The following is a 15,346-nucleotide window of genomic DNA, read 5'->3' as shown; positions in this document are numbered from 1 at the left end:
ATTCCCTGGGCCGGGCCTCTTTTCCCTTCTGCCGCCTCCCGGAACCCCTGCTGCTCAGCCCACGCCCTCTGCATCCTCATCCCAGGGCTCTCGCTGTTCAGACCCCGAGCGCTGGAGACAGCTGGCACCAGGGTTTGAGGGATCCCTGAGCCGGGATCCAAGAGCCGGGTGGGCAGACGGAAAAGCCCAGCTCCTGCCAGGAGCAGCACCGGGTTGGCTTGACTGGTTGGCTTTCTCCCCACGTGAAAGCCCCGCAGCCTCTCATTCATCCGCAGCCAGGGCTGGAGGTACCAAGATGAACGAAGGACGGCTCTCTGCGTTCAGGGGCTCAGTCTGGAGTCTGGGGGTGGCTCAGTGGGTTAGGCGTCTGCCATCGGTTTAGGTCCTGGAGTCGAGCCCCATGTGGGGCTCCCTGCTCAGCGGGGAGCCTGCTTCTCTCCTCCCTCAGCCCCTCCTGCGGCTTCTGCTCTCTCTCTCTCTCTAATAAATGAGTAGGATCTTAAAACAATAACAACAACAACAACAACAACAACAACAACAACAAGCCCTAGCTCAGTCTAGGCCTAGTCTTTAATGCCCCTCCTTGAAAAGGTTTGCATCAAGCAATGGGTGCAGGGGGCGGGGATACCTGCAGGAGGTCACCCAGAAGGGAACCTCTAACAGTGGAAATCACCTTTCTTAACAATAAAATTTGAATTCAAATATGTCACAGTTTATAGTCTGATAGAAGCAGGATCAAAGAAATGTGGAGGATGAGAGTTTGCTTTTGAAAAAGCATTTCAGGGACTCTCCTCCTCAATTGTAAAACAGAAACCATCTTTGTTTTTCTTTTCAGATTACACATTGAGCGCTGGGTGTCAGGAGCGGGGTGGAAGCCAGAACATCCCTTCTGGGCCACGCTGAACACAGCACCACACAGAGAAGACCCTAGGTCATGAAGTCTGCTCCTCGTCTGGGAATGGGTCCCTAGCTGACCATGGGACACCCCCCCTCTGTTCACAACTCGCAGATAAATATAACTTAGAAAAAGTATTGCTGTCAGTACACCAAAATGGATACTTTTCAAATATTCCCAGACTATATACCATTTTCAGCAATCCCATTAGAACTAGGCTTTGATTATTAAAAATGCCAACTTGATTAGATAGAAACTATTTTCTCTCAACTTTCCTTTTATCACAAAAATGTGATAAAATTTTTAAAAAATATTTTATTTATTTACGAGAGAGAACACACACACACAGAGGCAGAGACACAGGCAGAGGGAGAAGCAGCCTCCATGCAGGGAACCTGATGTGGGACTCGATCCCGGGTCTCCAGGATCACGCCCTGGGCTGAGGGAGGCGCTAAAGCTAAACCGCTGAGCCACCCAGGCTGCCCTGATAAATTGTTTTTAATCTGTGCTTTACATACCATGTGGACCTGGTGTGTCAAAATTAAATTTCAAGAGAAATAGGTGTATAGAAAGATCAGTGGAGCAGAGCCCTCATCCTGAAAACAGTACATATAAAAGATACTAGTAACTCATGGTTGGTACACATATTTTTCAGTATTTTAATTTCTCTTTCTGATTACAAAATACATTAGACGCACATGACACAGAAAGTGAGCTCTCCAGTAATTCCATTTCCAATATCAAATTTCAGAAACAGTTGCCTGTCTGGCCCACCTCGTAGGGAACAGAGAGATGCCGGTGCATGAACACTTCCAGGAGCACACGTAGAACTAGAAATGTTTGGGGCGTCTGGGTGGCTCAGTCAGTTAAGCGTCCGACTCTTGATTTCAGCTCAGGTCATGATCTCAGGGTCGTGACATCGAGCCCCGTTTTGGGCTCCGTGCTCAGTGTGGTGTCTACTTAAGACTCTCTCTTCCTCTCAAATAAGATAAGTAATTTCTTTGAAAAGAAATAAAAGGACAAATGTTTGCTTCCATTAGATGGTTTGAAGTACTTCTGCCTGGGGAGAATGCAGGGGGCAGAGGACCTTATGCCAGCCTTCGGGGCAGCACCCTGCCAGCCCTGCCCTGTCTCTCAGCTAGAGCTGGTGACTGGGAGTGTGTGTGTGGGGTGTTCCTCCTTATGCCATTCGTCAGTCTGGGACTAAGGACAGGGAAGGGAAAGAGCTGGGAGGTGGCAAGCAATCACTGCGGCCACAAGAGGCGTCAGGAGAGGCAAATGCGCAGAGAGAGGGTCGCACACACCCTGCCCTCAGTGACCTTAGGAGACTGCCCCGTGCACCCTGCCACTGGGGCTGTGGGGCGCCTGCGGGCGGGCAGGCGGCAGTGGTCCCCCTGGCAGCACAGAGTGACTGCTCAGGATGAAGCCCTCCCCAAGGGACATGGGGACCGGCAGGTTGCGCCTCCCCTTCTCCGGTTCATGCGGTCAGCGTTAGGGATGCTGGGCTGGTCCTCCATGGTGGAGCTAGGCTGAGACTTGAGACAGATCCTCCCCACCAGCCGTGCTCCCCCAGGTGCTCTCCCTCCATCCCTCCTGCCATCACCATCGGTCTCCTCTCAACAGGGCCTGTTGCAGCCAAGGCCTCTGCCTCAGACCTTCTGCTTAGCTCTCTTTTGCTCAAGCCGAGATGACCTCAACTCGCAATTCCCGAAAGCACACCACCATTTGTGGCACTGTTCAAGAAATCCTAGACAATAGAGCTGGGGTGAGCAATTGCCATCGGAGAGGGCAAGCCTAACTAACGCGGGGTGCCCTGCATTCAAGAAGACTACCTCTTCGTCCTGCAAGTTTGGGAAGTGGGTTTAACTATGTGAGGACAGGTTTCTTGTGGCTGTGGGGAGGACGTGCCAACGGTTTTATGGATAGTTGCCTCAGATTGCAGGTAACCGGCTTCTGCGAGCCCCCCCGCACAGCCCCTTCCAGAGGGGCCCACGGAAGTTGGGCCATCACAAGTTTGGCTGTGTAACAGGAATGCTTTGCTACACCTCCCCACTTCCTCTGTCCCCTGCTCCTGAGAATGTGTGCAGCATACGTGTGCGTGCGTGCGTGTGTGGAGGGGCACAGGGTGCTGCATCCTACTCAGAGAGCCGGGTATCATAGGATCCCTGCTTTCATCAGGCAAATGTGACTCAGTCGTACCCTCCAGCTGAGACTCACTCGCGGACTACACTACCTCCGCCCCCATTCTTCCCAGAACTGGCTCCTGTCCTTCTTTTTTTTTTTCCTGTCCTTTGTTACCATTTCCTCGCCAACAAAACCTGGCATGGGCTGGATTGTGCCCCTGGAACCTATGGATGCAAACGGATTTGGGAAAGCGGGTGTTTGCAGATGTCATTAAATCAAGAATCTTGAGAGAGATCATCCTGGATTATGAGATGAGCCCTCAATCCAAAGACAAGTGCCCTAGGAGCCATGGAAGAGACACGACAGGATAGCGGGCCTGAGAAGACACCTGAGGAGCCTGGATTTCCTGCACGGGTGGCACACCGAGGAGCGCCAGGAGCTCTGGGAGCTGGCAGAGGCAAAGGAATCCCCCCCCCCCCAGGCCTGAGAATTCCTCCTGTTTTAGGCTCGGCTGGTGGTCATGTGCCTGGGCAGCTCCGAGCTGGGCCTTCCGGGCGCACCGCCCCCGCAGCAGCAGCGCCCTTGGGGTGCCCGCCCCATCCCCCGATGCGCCCTTCGCCGCTGTCCTGGCCCCTCCAGCCGTTGGCCTGCCTCTGGAAGCCTTCGCAGTCTTTCCCGCTGAGACCTGTCTTCTCTCTGCAGCCAACTGCCCGAGGCCCCAGCGTGACCTTCGTGATTCCCCTTGGTGAAATTCATCCTGTCTCACGGCTCCAAACGCCCTCGGCACACGGGTGGACGCTCCCTATTTCCCTCTGCAGGAACCTGGCCCAGCAGGAGCTCAAAACCTATTTGGAAGAGTAGAACCTTTTCACATAAATCACCATTGTAAATGTGTTTACCGTAGAGGGGCGCCCAGCTGCTGGCTCCACTGGAGGAGCATGGGGCTCTTGATCTCGAGGTTGTGAGTTCGAGCCCCACGATGGGGGTAGAGATGACTTAAAAAAGTTAATCCATGTGTTTACCATATTCACTTTGGAAGCACTTTCAGATATACTTTCTTGCTCTTCTTAGAAAAGCGCTGTGGCTTTTAAATGACCCAGTGCTTGCCTTCAGCTATTTTGTGGTAATACCCAGGTTTCTGGATCTTTCATGCCTCTCTGACAGCCTCTCTGACAAGGCCGGAGCACCCCCGGAAGGCTCTGCTCCACTGATCCTGCAGTGGCAAGATTTCTCTGCAGGAGGAATCCCGTCTAGTGACTGTACTCTGACTATCAAGGCTTCCTGAGAGGCTTCCTCTCTAGAACAGGGGTTGGCCACATACAACCTGTGGGCCAAATCCAGCCGGTTCTCTGTTTTTGTAAAGCAAACCATACGGGAAGGCAGCCACATTCATCAGGGTACATATTTCTGGTGCTTCTGTGCTCCAACAGCAGAGCTGAGTCGCTTCAATGGAGACTGCAGAGCGCATGAGCCAAACGTTTTTATTCTCTGGCCCTTTACAGAAGTGGCTTGGCGGCCCCTGCTCTGGAATTAGTCACAGGGAAGGCTTTCCCCTCCTGCTATGTTTGCACAATCCGTCTCCTACATCCACTCTGGGAGAAGGAAGGTGTGATCTTTTTCTGTTTTCCCACACATCACACTCCCAGGATTCGAAATGGTATGAAATCTACTACGTGAGTGACAGTCTTCGTGATTGTTAACCACCTTTCTTCTCTCCTCCCTCCCAGCCGAGGCCTCCTCCCAGAGTGGTGTGTCTGGTGATCAATAAGGCTGGGATTCCTCAGAAAGGCCTTCCCACATTGGCAATACTCCCAGATCCCTCTCTTGTGTGGACTTTTCTTTTCTTTCTTTTATTTTTTATAAAAGATTTTATTTATTCATTCATGAAAGACAATGAGAGAGAAGCAGAGACATAGGTAGAAGGAGAAACAGGCTCCATGCGGGGAGCCTGACGCTCAACCACTGAGCCACCCAGGCGTCCCCTGTGTGGGCTTTTCAATGGAACCTTCGATTCGGTTTGGCTAAAGGCTTTTCCATGCCTCTGGCACTCAAGACTTCTCTGGAGGGAACATTGGGTGGCTCAGTGGTTGAGTGTCTGCCTTCGGCTCAGGTCATGATCCCAGGGTCCTGGGATCGAGTCCTGCATTGGGCTCCCCACAGGGAGCCTGCTTCTCCCTCTGCCTGTGTCTCTGCCTCTCTCTCTCTGTGTCTCTCATGAATAAGTAAATAAAAATCTTAAAAACTTCTCTGGAGTATGAATAGCCTGATGAGTGATGACATGGAACTGCTCCCTGAAGGCTTTCCCACACCCGCCACAGGTAAAAGGCTTTTCCCCAGAGACTACTCAAGAGGAAGCAAGTATTGGGAGCTTTGACATTTGTGGGGCTTCTCTTCAGGGTGAACTCTATGGGGCTCAGTAGTTGATATAATCCATAAAAGCTCCTCTACCCTTGCTGCACACATGTGGCCTATCCGGGGTATGAACCCTCTGGTGTGTGATGAGGTGGGACCTGTCTCTTTGAGGCCTCTACAGCTTTTTTCTAGCATGCACCGTGTGATCAACAACAAAAAAAGCAGCCTCCTGAGCAAAGGCCTCTTTGCGCTCACCAATACACACATACTTCTTCCCATCAGGAAGAAAAGGAGAAAGGGCCTCGTTGTCCTGGAAGGTTCTCACACTTGTTACATTTATGGAGGTTTTTTGATTACAAAGTATTGATGCGAAGCCTGAATGACTGACTCCTGGTACTTCCTCTCCATCCTCAGCACTCAGGAGACTTCTCCCCACGAGTCGGAAGCTGGGAGCTAGAGCTAAAGGTTTTGCCACATTGCACTTGTTCACAGGCCTTCTGACTGTCGTGGATGGTCACGGGCCTGCACACAAGACTTCCCACACCTGCCACAGAAGAGGGCTCTCTCTCTGTGAGCAAAAACCCACCTGAGGACAGAACAATCAAAGAGAGAACGGAGGCGTGTGGCCCTCATTCTACCTACCCTTCACAGCAAGGGAGGGAAGGGGCCTGGGATGCGGCAGGAGCCGGCAGGCAAAGAAGGCCCACGGTGCTGACTGATAACATGCAGAGACTAGGAGGGAGGAACACAGGGCTGGGCAAAGACGCAGGGAATGAACAGGGAAGTCAGCTGATGGGTAGAGGGGAAGTCAACCCCCAGGAGGACGGGGTAAGAAAACAAAGCTGCAGGAAAAGGGGTACGGCTGTGGGCGGAGGTCCTCGGTGTCTTCAGCAACTGGTCGGTAGAGGCATGGCACCAGCCAGCATCCTCTGGGTGCCGAGGGCTAACCCAGGGGAGAGGAGATGGGCACCAGCGTATTACCGTATTACTGTGGAGGTTTCTATCAGATTTCCACCTACTGGCTAAGAGACTGAGAGAAAAATGAGGAGTCACCTAAATCGGGGCTCTGCCCTCGGTGCGTCAATGTTTCAAAAGGCACAAGGGAAGGCAATGCCACAAGGAGGGGTGCTAGTGGGCTCCCATCACTCAGCCATGCAGGTGAAGCCCTCCATCCTCAGTGGCCAGCAGATCTGGTACCTGCCATGCCTCTCCTTGTTCCCGGAAGATGATCAGATCAGGCTAGGAAAAATGAAATCCTATTCATAGCACTGAAAACAGGAAAGGGGAGATAATGGGCCCAAACCAGGCTTAGTCCTTCTGCCAACATGAAATAGATATGGCCAGGGGCTGCTCTCCAAGGGGGGGACCATCTCAGGCCAGAAGTAAAATGCCCATGGGCAAGGTCTTCCATACAAAGGCAGATCACTGGGTGCTGGAGAGCATAGACTCAGATCACAGGAAAGGTGCCCATTTCCAGTAAGGGAGATATCACAGTATGACGTTTATGGGAAGCAAAAATAGTGCACTTTTCATCAGGAGGGAGCATGCAGCTTACAAGGATTCAGAAGCTAAAATCAACTAAACTGAAATCTTTATTTTATTTGTTTATTCATGAGAGACACACAGAGAGAGACAGAGGCAGAGGCAGAGACACAGGAAGAAGACAGAGGCACAGGAAGAAGCAGGCTCCATGCAGGGAGCCCGACGTGGGACTCGATCCCAGGTCTCCAGGATCACACCCTGGGCTAAAGGCAGCACTGAACCGCTGAGCCACCTGGGCTTCCCTAAATTGAAGTCTTTAGACCATGCTGCTAACAAATGGGTGGTGACAATGACTTAGCAGTGGAGGAACAGAGTCACACAGAGAGCCCTTACCCAATCAGATCACATTCCCAACATTCTCCATCACGTCTTAAACGGAGATTCCTCTCAGAAGGGTCACACAATTCCAGTTCCTATGAGTGAAGTGTATGGCCATGGCCTCACACATCCTCAAAGATCACCCAATCCTGAAACACAGGATTTCTGCTGTCACCAGAAGAAGAATCCTTGGGGAATTATTCAGCAGGATAAAGAGGAGGCTCTGAGTCTGTGTTTATACCTGATGAGCAAGGACAGATATGGAACAAGACAAGGGTCTTCCAGCAGGGAAGGGAGTGGTTAGGGCTGCTGTGTCCAGCAAACGCCACAGCAATGAAAGTGCAAGGGAAAACTGTATTTCCCTCCCCTACTCTTGATACTTCTGGTCACCAAATATGTGTGTAGGGGGGTGTTCCCACACCAAACAGTTCTCTGACACCAGCTGGGTGTCCCTCAATTTTTTTTAAAGATTTAATTTTGAAATTTTTTTTTCTTCATTTTTTAAATTTTATTATTATTTATTTTTTAAAGGAATCTCCACATCCAACATGGAGCTCAACCTCACCATCCCAAGATCAAGAGTCTCAAGCTCCACCGACTGAGCCAGGCAAGTGCCCCAAGAGAGTGGAGAGAGCATCAGATCCGATAGGTGAAGGGCTCAGCCCCACCAGGCTGCCTCCACTTCAGATGCTAATCACAAGTCCAAGTCGTCACCTGCACTTCTGATTGAATGGCTAAAAATCAGAGGTTCCTATGACCCTCTCCTCTCCTCAGATTCAATCAATTTGTTAGAGCCACTTTCAGAACTCAGGAAAACAGTTTACTTATGATTGCCAGCCTATTCCAAAGGATGTTAAAAGATATGACTAAATGGCTAGATGAAGAGTGTAGATACTTCTGTCCCCAGTGGACTTAGGCTGTGCCACCTCCTTGCAGAAGGATGAGCCCCAGGAAGAGCTCATCAAATCTCACTGCCCAGCAGTTCTTATCAGGCTTAATATCCAGCCCTCTCCCCTTCCCATAGGTTGGCAGGTGGGGCTGGGAATTGCAATCCTCCAACTACTTGGTCTCTCTGGTGGCCAGTCCCATCCTGAGGCTGTCCGGGGACCCTACCTGCCCTAAGTCCCCTCATCAGCATAAACTCCTGTGTTCTTGGAAAGGGACTCCTTAAGAGTAACAAGAGACAATCCTATCACCCAGGCAAGTCCAAGGGTTTTAGAAGCTCAGTGCCAGGAATCAGGGCTGAAGACCAAATATATTTATTATACCGTGGGAGGGAATGCAAATTCCAATTGATTAATTCGCCAGCCAAGGTCTCCCGAAGGAGCAGAGGAAACAGAGCTTACCAGATCCAAGTGCTAGGGCTGCAGCCACCATGACTGGGCCTCAGGACTTTCTTCTGCAGAGGGTGGGGGCTTCAGGGCCACAATGGGCAAGTTTCTGAGGAACACACACACACACATACACATACACACACACACACACACACACACACACACACACACACACACGAGAGGCAGCCCTCTACCTTGTACCCTGACCCATTCCCAATGCCCACGGAGGGACCAAACACACAGAACAGGAATATTTACAGAGGGGGAGTGTGCACAGCCCTGTAGTTCTGACCCTGCATTCAAATCTGCTTCAGAAACCAGGCTTTGAGGCAGCAATGGACAGTAAGTACCCAGCATCCCTCATGTGGAAGACAAGTAGGCTTCACTCTAGAATTTAAAAATCTTCCCACATGTACCCTAACCATCTTAACTTGGGCTGCTAAATAAGTAAACAGCTAAAAGTATCACAAATAATAAATCTCCATCGGTCAGATGGATATGGCATGTCTCTGCTGTGAAATCCATGAGCTATAAAGAGCATAAAGTAGACTTACATGGAAAGACCTGGAGATGTTTCATGATGTAGTAAGGTGCTATAAGTGGAAAACCAAGATTTGGCTTGATCCTTTTAAAAAACACATATGCTTGGGGCACCTGAGTGGTTCAGCAGTTGAACAGCTGCCTTTGGCTCAGGTCGTGATCCCAGGGTCCTGGGATCGAGTCCTGCATTGGGTTCCCTGTGGGAAGGTTAGCTTCCCCTTCTGCCTATGTCTCTGCCTCTCTCTCTGTGTCTCTCATGAATAAATAAAATCTCTAAAATAAGTAAATAAATAAAACCAAAAACATATATGCTTACCTAAAATCTGGATTTTATTCTAAATTCTTTCAAAAAAGGATTTAAAAAGGTATCCATTCACTTTCCACATTTTTACACAAAGAGCTTTATGAAAAACATTTTCTCTCAAATTCTTTTATTATGCTAAGTAATATATAAACATAAAATGTATTTCTTGATTTTTTTTTTTTATTTATTTATGATAGTCACAGAGAGAGAGAGAGAGAGGCAGAGACACAGGCAGAGGGAGAAGCAGGCTCCATGCACCGGGAGCCCGACGTGGAATTCGATCCCAGGTCTCCAGGATCGTGCCCTGGGCCAAAGGCAGGCGCTTACCCGCTGCACCACCCAGGGATCCCTATTTCTTGATTTTTTAAACAATAGCAAAGATTTATTTTTCACTCATGTTATAGAAGGGCTGTGGCTGGCTATGGCTTTGCTCCATGGCACTCAGGCTGAAAGAACCCCAACAAAACTTTCTCATGGCTGAGCCCAACCAGCAACCACTTTTTTTTTTTAAGATTTTATTTATTTATTCATGAGAGACAGAGAGAGAGAGAGAGAGAGGCAGAGACACAGGCAGAGGGAGAAGCAGGCTCCATGCAAGGAGCCTGACATGGGACTCTATCCTAGGTCTCCAGGATCAGGCCCTGGGCTGAAGGAGGCGCTAAACCGCTGAGCCACCCTGGCTGCCAGCAACCACTTTTTAAAAAGACTGATTGATTGGTTGATTTAAATATTTTATTTATTTGACAGAGAGAGAGAGAGAGAGCACAAGCAGGGGGAGCAGCAGGCAGAGGGAGAGGGAGAAGCAGGATCCCTGCAGGAGCAGAGAGCCCGGAGTGGGGCTGAATCCCAGAAGCCTAGGATCATGACCTGAGCAGAAGGCAGACACTTTAACTGACAGAGCCACTCAGGTGCCCCTTAAAGATTTATTTGTTTGAGGGAGAGAGACAATCAGAAAAGGGGCGGGGGAAACCATCTTCAAGCATACTTTCCACTGAGCGCGGAGCCCATGTAGAGTCCAACACGGGGCTTGATCTCAAGGTCTACGAGATCATGATCTGAGCTGAAACCAGGAGTCAGATGTTTAACCTACTGAGCCACCCAGGTGTCCCTCAACCACTCTTATTTTTTTTTTCAACCACTCTTAAAAAAAAGTTGTGGTATGATGTATAGAACATAAAATTTACCGTTGTAGTAATTTTTAAGCATACAGCTAGGTAGCATTAAGGACATTCCAGCTGCTGGGCAACCATCTCCAACATCCATCTCCAGAACTTTTCTCATCTCTCATCTACCCAAACTGAAACTCCATATCCATTAAATAACTTCCTCCCAGCCCCTGGCAAGCACTGTTCTACTTTCCTTTAAGAATTTGGCTCCTCAGGACTCCCGGGTGGCTCAGTGGTTGAGCGTCTGCCTTTGGCTCAGGGCATGATTCCCAAGTCCTAGGATTGAGTCCCATGTCAGGCTCCCTGCATGGAGCCTGCCTCTCCCTCTCTGTGTCTCTCATGAATAAATAAATAAGATCTTAAAAAAAAAATTTGGCTCCTCAAGGTACTTAAGTGGAGTCAAACAGTATTTGTCCTCTGTACTGTCTTACTGCACTAATATAATGTCCTCAAGGCTCATCCCCATTGTAGTAGCATGGTCAGATGTCCTTCCTTTAAAAGTCTGAGTAACAGTCCAGTGTACAGATACTGTGTTTCATTTCTCCAGTCCCCCACGGGTGGATCCTGGGTTGCTTCCACTTTCTGGTTATTATCACTAATGCTGCTATAAACATGGGTGTGCAAATAACTAGAGTCCCTATTTCCAATTCTTTTGGAAATATACCAGGAAGTAGAGTTGCTGGGTCATATGGTAATTCTAATTGTTTTGAGGAACTGCCATGACATTTTCAGAGTGGCTGCACCATTGTACATTCTCACCAGCAATGCACAAGGGTTGTGATTTCTCCATAGCCTCACGCCAACATTTGTAGTTTGTTTTTTCTGGTAATAGTAATTGTAATGGGTATGAAGTAGCATCTCACTGTGGGTTTGACTTGCATTTCCCTAATGATGAGTGATACTGAGCATCTTTTCCAGTGCTTATTTTGCCATTTGCATATCTTCTTTGGGAGAAATGTCTATTACTCAAGTCCTTGGCCCCCCCTTTTTTTAACTACTTTTAAAAATATATTTATTTATTCATGAGAGACAGAGAGAGAGAGAGAGAGAGAGAGAGAGAGGCAGAGACACAGGCAGAGGGAGAAGCAGGCTCCATGCAGGGAGCCCGCTGTGGGACTCCATCCCAGGTCTCCAGGATTGCGCCCTGGGCTGAAGGCGGCGCTAAACCGCTGAGCCACCCAGGCTGCCCTACTGTCTACTTCTGTATAGTGATTTAGTGTTTACAAAGTACTTTTATGCATATTTTTTGATAAAATAGAATTTTATTTAAATTCAATTAACATATAGTGTATACTCCAGTTACCCGAGCCCCCACTCCCCTCCCCTCCCACAACCCTATTTGTTTCCTATGATTAAGAGTCTCTGGGACGCCTGGGTGGCTCAGTGGTTGATTGTCTGCCTTTGGCTCAGGGCGTGATTCTGGAGTCCCGGGATTGAGTCCCACATTGGGTTCCCTGCAGAGGCCTGCTTCTTTCTCTGCCTGTGTCTCTGCCTCTCTCTCTGTATCTCAGGAATAAATAAAACCTAAAAAAAAAAAAAAGAAAGAGTCTGTTATGGTTCGTCTCCCTCTCTGATTTCATCTTTTTATTTTTTCCCTCCTTTCCCCTATAATCCTATTTTGTTTCTTCAATTTCATGAGTGAGATCATAATTGTCTCTGATTGACTTCTCTTAGCATAATACTCTCTAGTTCATCTATGTTGTTGCAAATGGCAAGATTTCATTTTTTTCTGATGGCTGAATAGTATTCCATTGTATATAGATACACATCTTCTTTATCCATTCATCTGTCGATGGACATCTGGGCTCTTTTCATAGTTTAGCTATTGTGGACATTGCTGCTATAAACACTGGGATGCATGTGCTCCTTTGGATCACTACATTTGTATTTTGGCGGTCAATACCTAGTAGTGCAATTTCTGGATTGCAGGGTAGCTCTATTTTCAACTTTTTGAGGAACCTCCATACTGTTTTCCAGAGTGGCTGCACCAGCTTGCATTCCTACCAACAGTGAAGAGGGCTCCCCTTTCTCCATATCCTTGCTTGGCCCGTTGATTAATGGAGTTGTTTGGTTTTAATTGTAGGAGTATTTTATTTATTAGTTTATTTATTTGAGAAAGAGAGAGCATGTGTGAAATAGCAAGAGCACAAGGGAGAGCAGCAGAGGGAGAGGCAGAGTGAGAGAGAGAAGCAGACTCCCTGTTCAGAAGGGAGCTCCCTTCTGGATGTTCAGAAGGGAGGGATCCTGATGGGGGCTCCTCACGGGGCTCCATCCCAGGACCCTGAGATCATGACTTGAGCAGAAGGCAGATGTTTAATCAATTGAGCCAGGCAAGCATCCCTAATTGTAGGAGTATTTTGTATATTTTTGGATGACTTTCAATTTTTAAAAACTTTCTAAAAAACTTTTTGCACAGGGAACCCTGGGTGGCGCAGTGGTTTGGTGCCTGCCTTTGGCCCAGGGCACGATCCTGGAGACCCGGGATCGAATCCCACATCGGGCTCCCGGTGCATGGAGCCTGCTTCTCCCTCTGCCTGTGTCTCTGCCTCTCTCTCTCTCTGTGTGTGTGACTACCATAAATAAATAAAAATTAAAAAAAAAAAAAAAACCTTTTGCACAGAAAATGCCTACAATTCAAGAATACTGTTTACATTTGGATTGGGATTTTGGAGATTTCTTAGTTTTTTTTTAATTTTGAAATGGCATATCTCAAAGGATCCTAGATGTTTGCGTCTGGAGTTAGAACAGCATCACAGGCTGAATGTAAAGGCAGAATAAATATGCAAAGCTAAGCAAGAGAGTTAGTCTCTTAGCCCATCTCTGCCCCTCCAGCCCTCCGCCATGGTCACTTCACAAATCAGAGTGGGAAAACTCTAGTAGAGAGAATTTGCATCTGGGAATAGTGACAAGGGCCATCACTTCATATATATTACAAAGTTATTTTGGTTTTACTGAGAACATCCTCAGAAAAAATTTCTACAAAGGGTAGGCAGTGGAAATCATACTTTCTTACCAAAAATGAACTGTGACAATTAACAGGACAGTTTTCAAAAAGCTGCTTCAATGTGATCTGAGCACTCTGTCAGAGGCTGCTAGTCACCTATAAACACCTCTCTCTTCTTTCCTACTAACAGAAACACATTTTTTTAAAAAGATTTTATTTATTTATCCATGAGAAACACAGAGAGAGAGGCAGTGGGAGAAGCAGGCTCCACACAGGGAGCCTGATGTGGGACTTGATCCCCAGACTCCAGGATCACGCCCCAGGCTGATGGCAGACGCTCAACCGCTGAGCCACCCAGGCGTCCCAGTACAGATAATCTAAATAAATTTATTACTTAATATTTAAATAAATTTAATTATTTATTATTTAATATACTATTATATTTAGATTATATTAAATTTAATATAATATTATTTAAATTTTTTTTTCCAAAAAAAAAGTAATTGTCTACTTTTGGGTGTGGGCTGATGAGAAAATAGGGAATAAAGTAAATGAGACCTTGCTTAACTAATGGTGACAAGAGACCTCAAATGGAGTATAATTTGCACACCCTTTACTTCTAAGGTTCAAAAAACTTCCAGCTCACATCACATACATTTTTGATTAAACATCTACTCACTGGCTTGAGTAAGTCCTTGGTTTTCAGATTTACTAAATAACTTTTGGCTACATTTTAAAATAAAAGGATCCTTAAGAGATAAAGACTAGTCACATTTCAGGCTCACATATATGTATCCATTGCAAAGGCAGCTCAAAAAACACTTGAGCCAGCACAGTAAAACTAAATGAAGTAGGTAGGGCCTTCCAGGATCCCTCCTTTAAGGGGAAAATGTTGAAACACACACATTTAAAAAGGAAGCAATGCAGCTTCCTGTTGTGTGCACTCCCTTCTCTCCCTTTCCTTCTTGCACGGCTCTCCACACTCTGTATATAAGAATATTTCAAGAACTAAAACACACACACACACACTAAGCTGTCTTTTGAATACAGCTAAAGTTAAAATGTGTATGTAACAATCCAAATTGGCAAAATTCAAACTAAACTAAAACTGTAACAGGAGAGTGGCTCTGTAGATACTAGCATATTGATGCCACCCAGTGAAATTCAATAATGCCCACATCTGACTCACTTACACATAAATTCATGAGGGAAAGAATTTTTATCTTTTCTGTTCATTGATGATCTCAAGCATCTAGAACAGGATGTGGCACATAGGAGGTGTGGGGGGAAAATTTTTTTGGAAGGACTACATAGCAATAAACAAAGTCTCTGCTTGAAGTAAAGGGTATTGAATAAGTTCCCACTAATCTGTGTACTCATCTAAGTGTATAAAGTGAATACAAATCTTATCAATCAAATACTTAGATGTTACAAACACATGGATTTTCCCCACACAAGGCAATGAGATGTAAATTATGGGGGTGGGGGAAAGATGACGAGGCAGCATGTACACATGATGGACAACTGTGAAGATATTCAGGTGCCAGACCATGGGGATGAGAACAGGCACTCAGGACCCAAAGAGTGGAAGGAAAGACAAGATTAATCACTTGCAAACTCACGCACCTCAGGCTAGATTTAAAGGTGAGGATCAGAAGACCCCGATGTGCGTGATTTGGGCTTTGTCTTTGATGTAACTTGGAAAGCTGTGATATAGACAATCTTATTCAAACATCTTCAAATCTGTATTAACAGGCTACCACGTAGCTTGCTGATACGGGTTATTAAGATCAATGTCCCTTTTTTTAAATTCTATGATATAATTTG

General features: G+C 47.2%; 1 long non-coding RNA gene across 5 annotated transcripts in view; it reads right to left on the bottom strand.

Annotated features, from left to right (window-relative positions):
• Nucleotides 1-1,518: 1,518 nt before the first annotated feature.
• The window catches only part of LOC144317676 (uncharacterized), a 20,780-nt gene continuing 6,952 nt past the window's right edge, over nt 1,519-15,346 (bottom strand). For 4 of the 5 annotated variants that reach the window (XR_013383696.1, XR_013383697.1, XR_013383699.1 and 1 more), the window contains one exon: nt 10,504-12,099. This is a non-coding gene — a long non-coding RNA (uncharacterized LOC144317676). Of the gene's footprint in view, nt 1,895-7,246; nt 12,100-15,346 lie in introns of those variants that run through there. The other variant, XR_013383695.1, reaches the window with a different exon arrangement.

Source organism: Canis aureus, chromosome 7 (assembly GCF_053574225.1).
Source record: "Canis aureus isolate CA01 chromosome 7, VMU_Caureus_v.1.0, whole genome shotgun sequence".
Lineage (NCBI taxonomy): Eukaryota > Metazoa > Chordata > Mammalia > Carnivora > Canidae > Canis > Canis aureus.
This window is presented reverse-complemented; position numbering and strand designations above follow the sequence as displayed.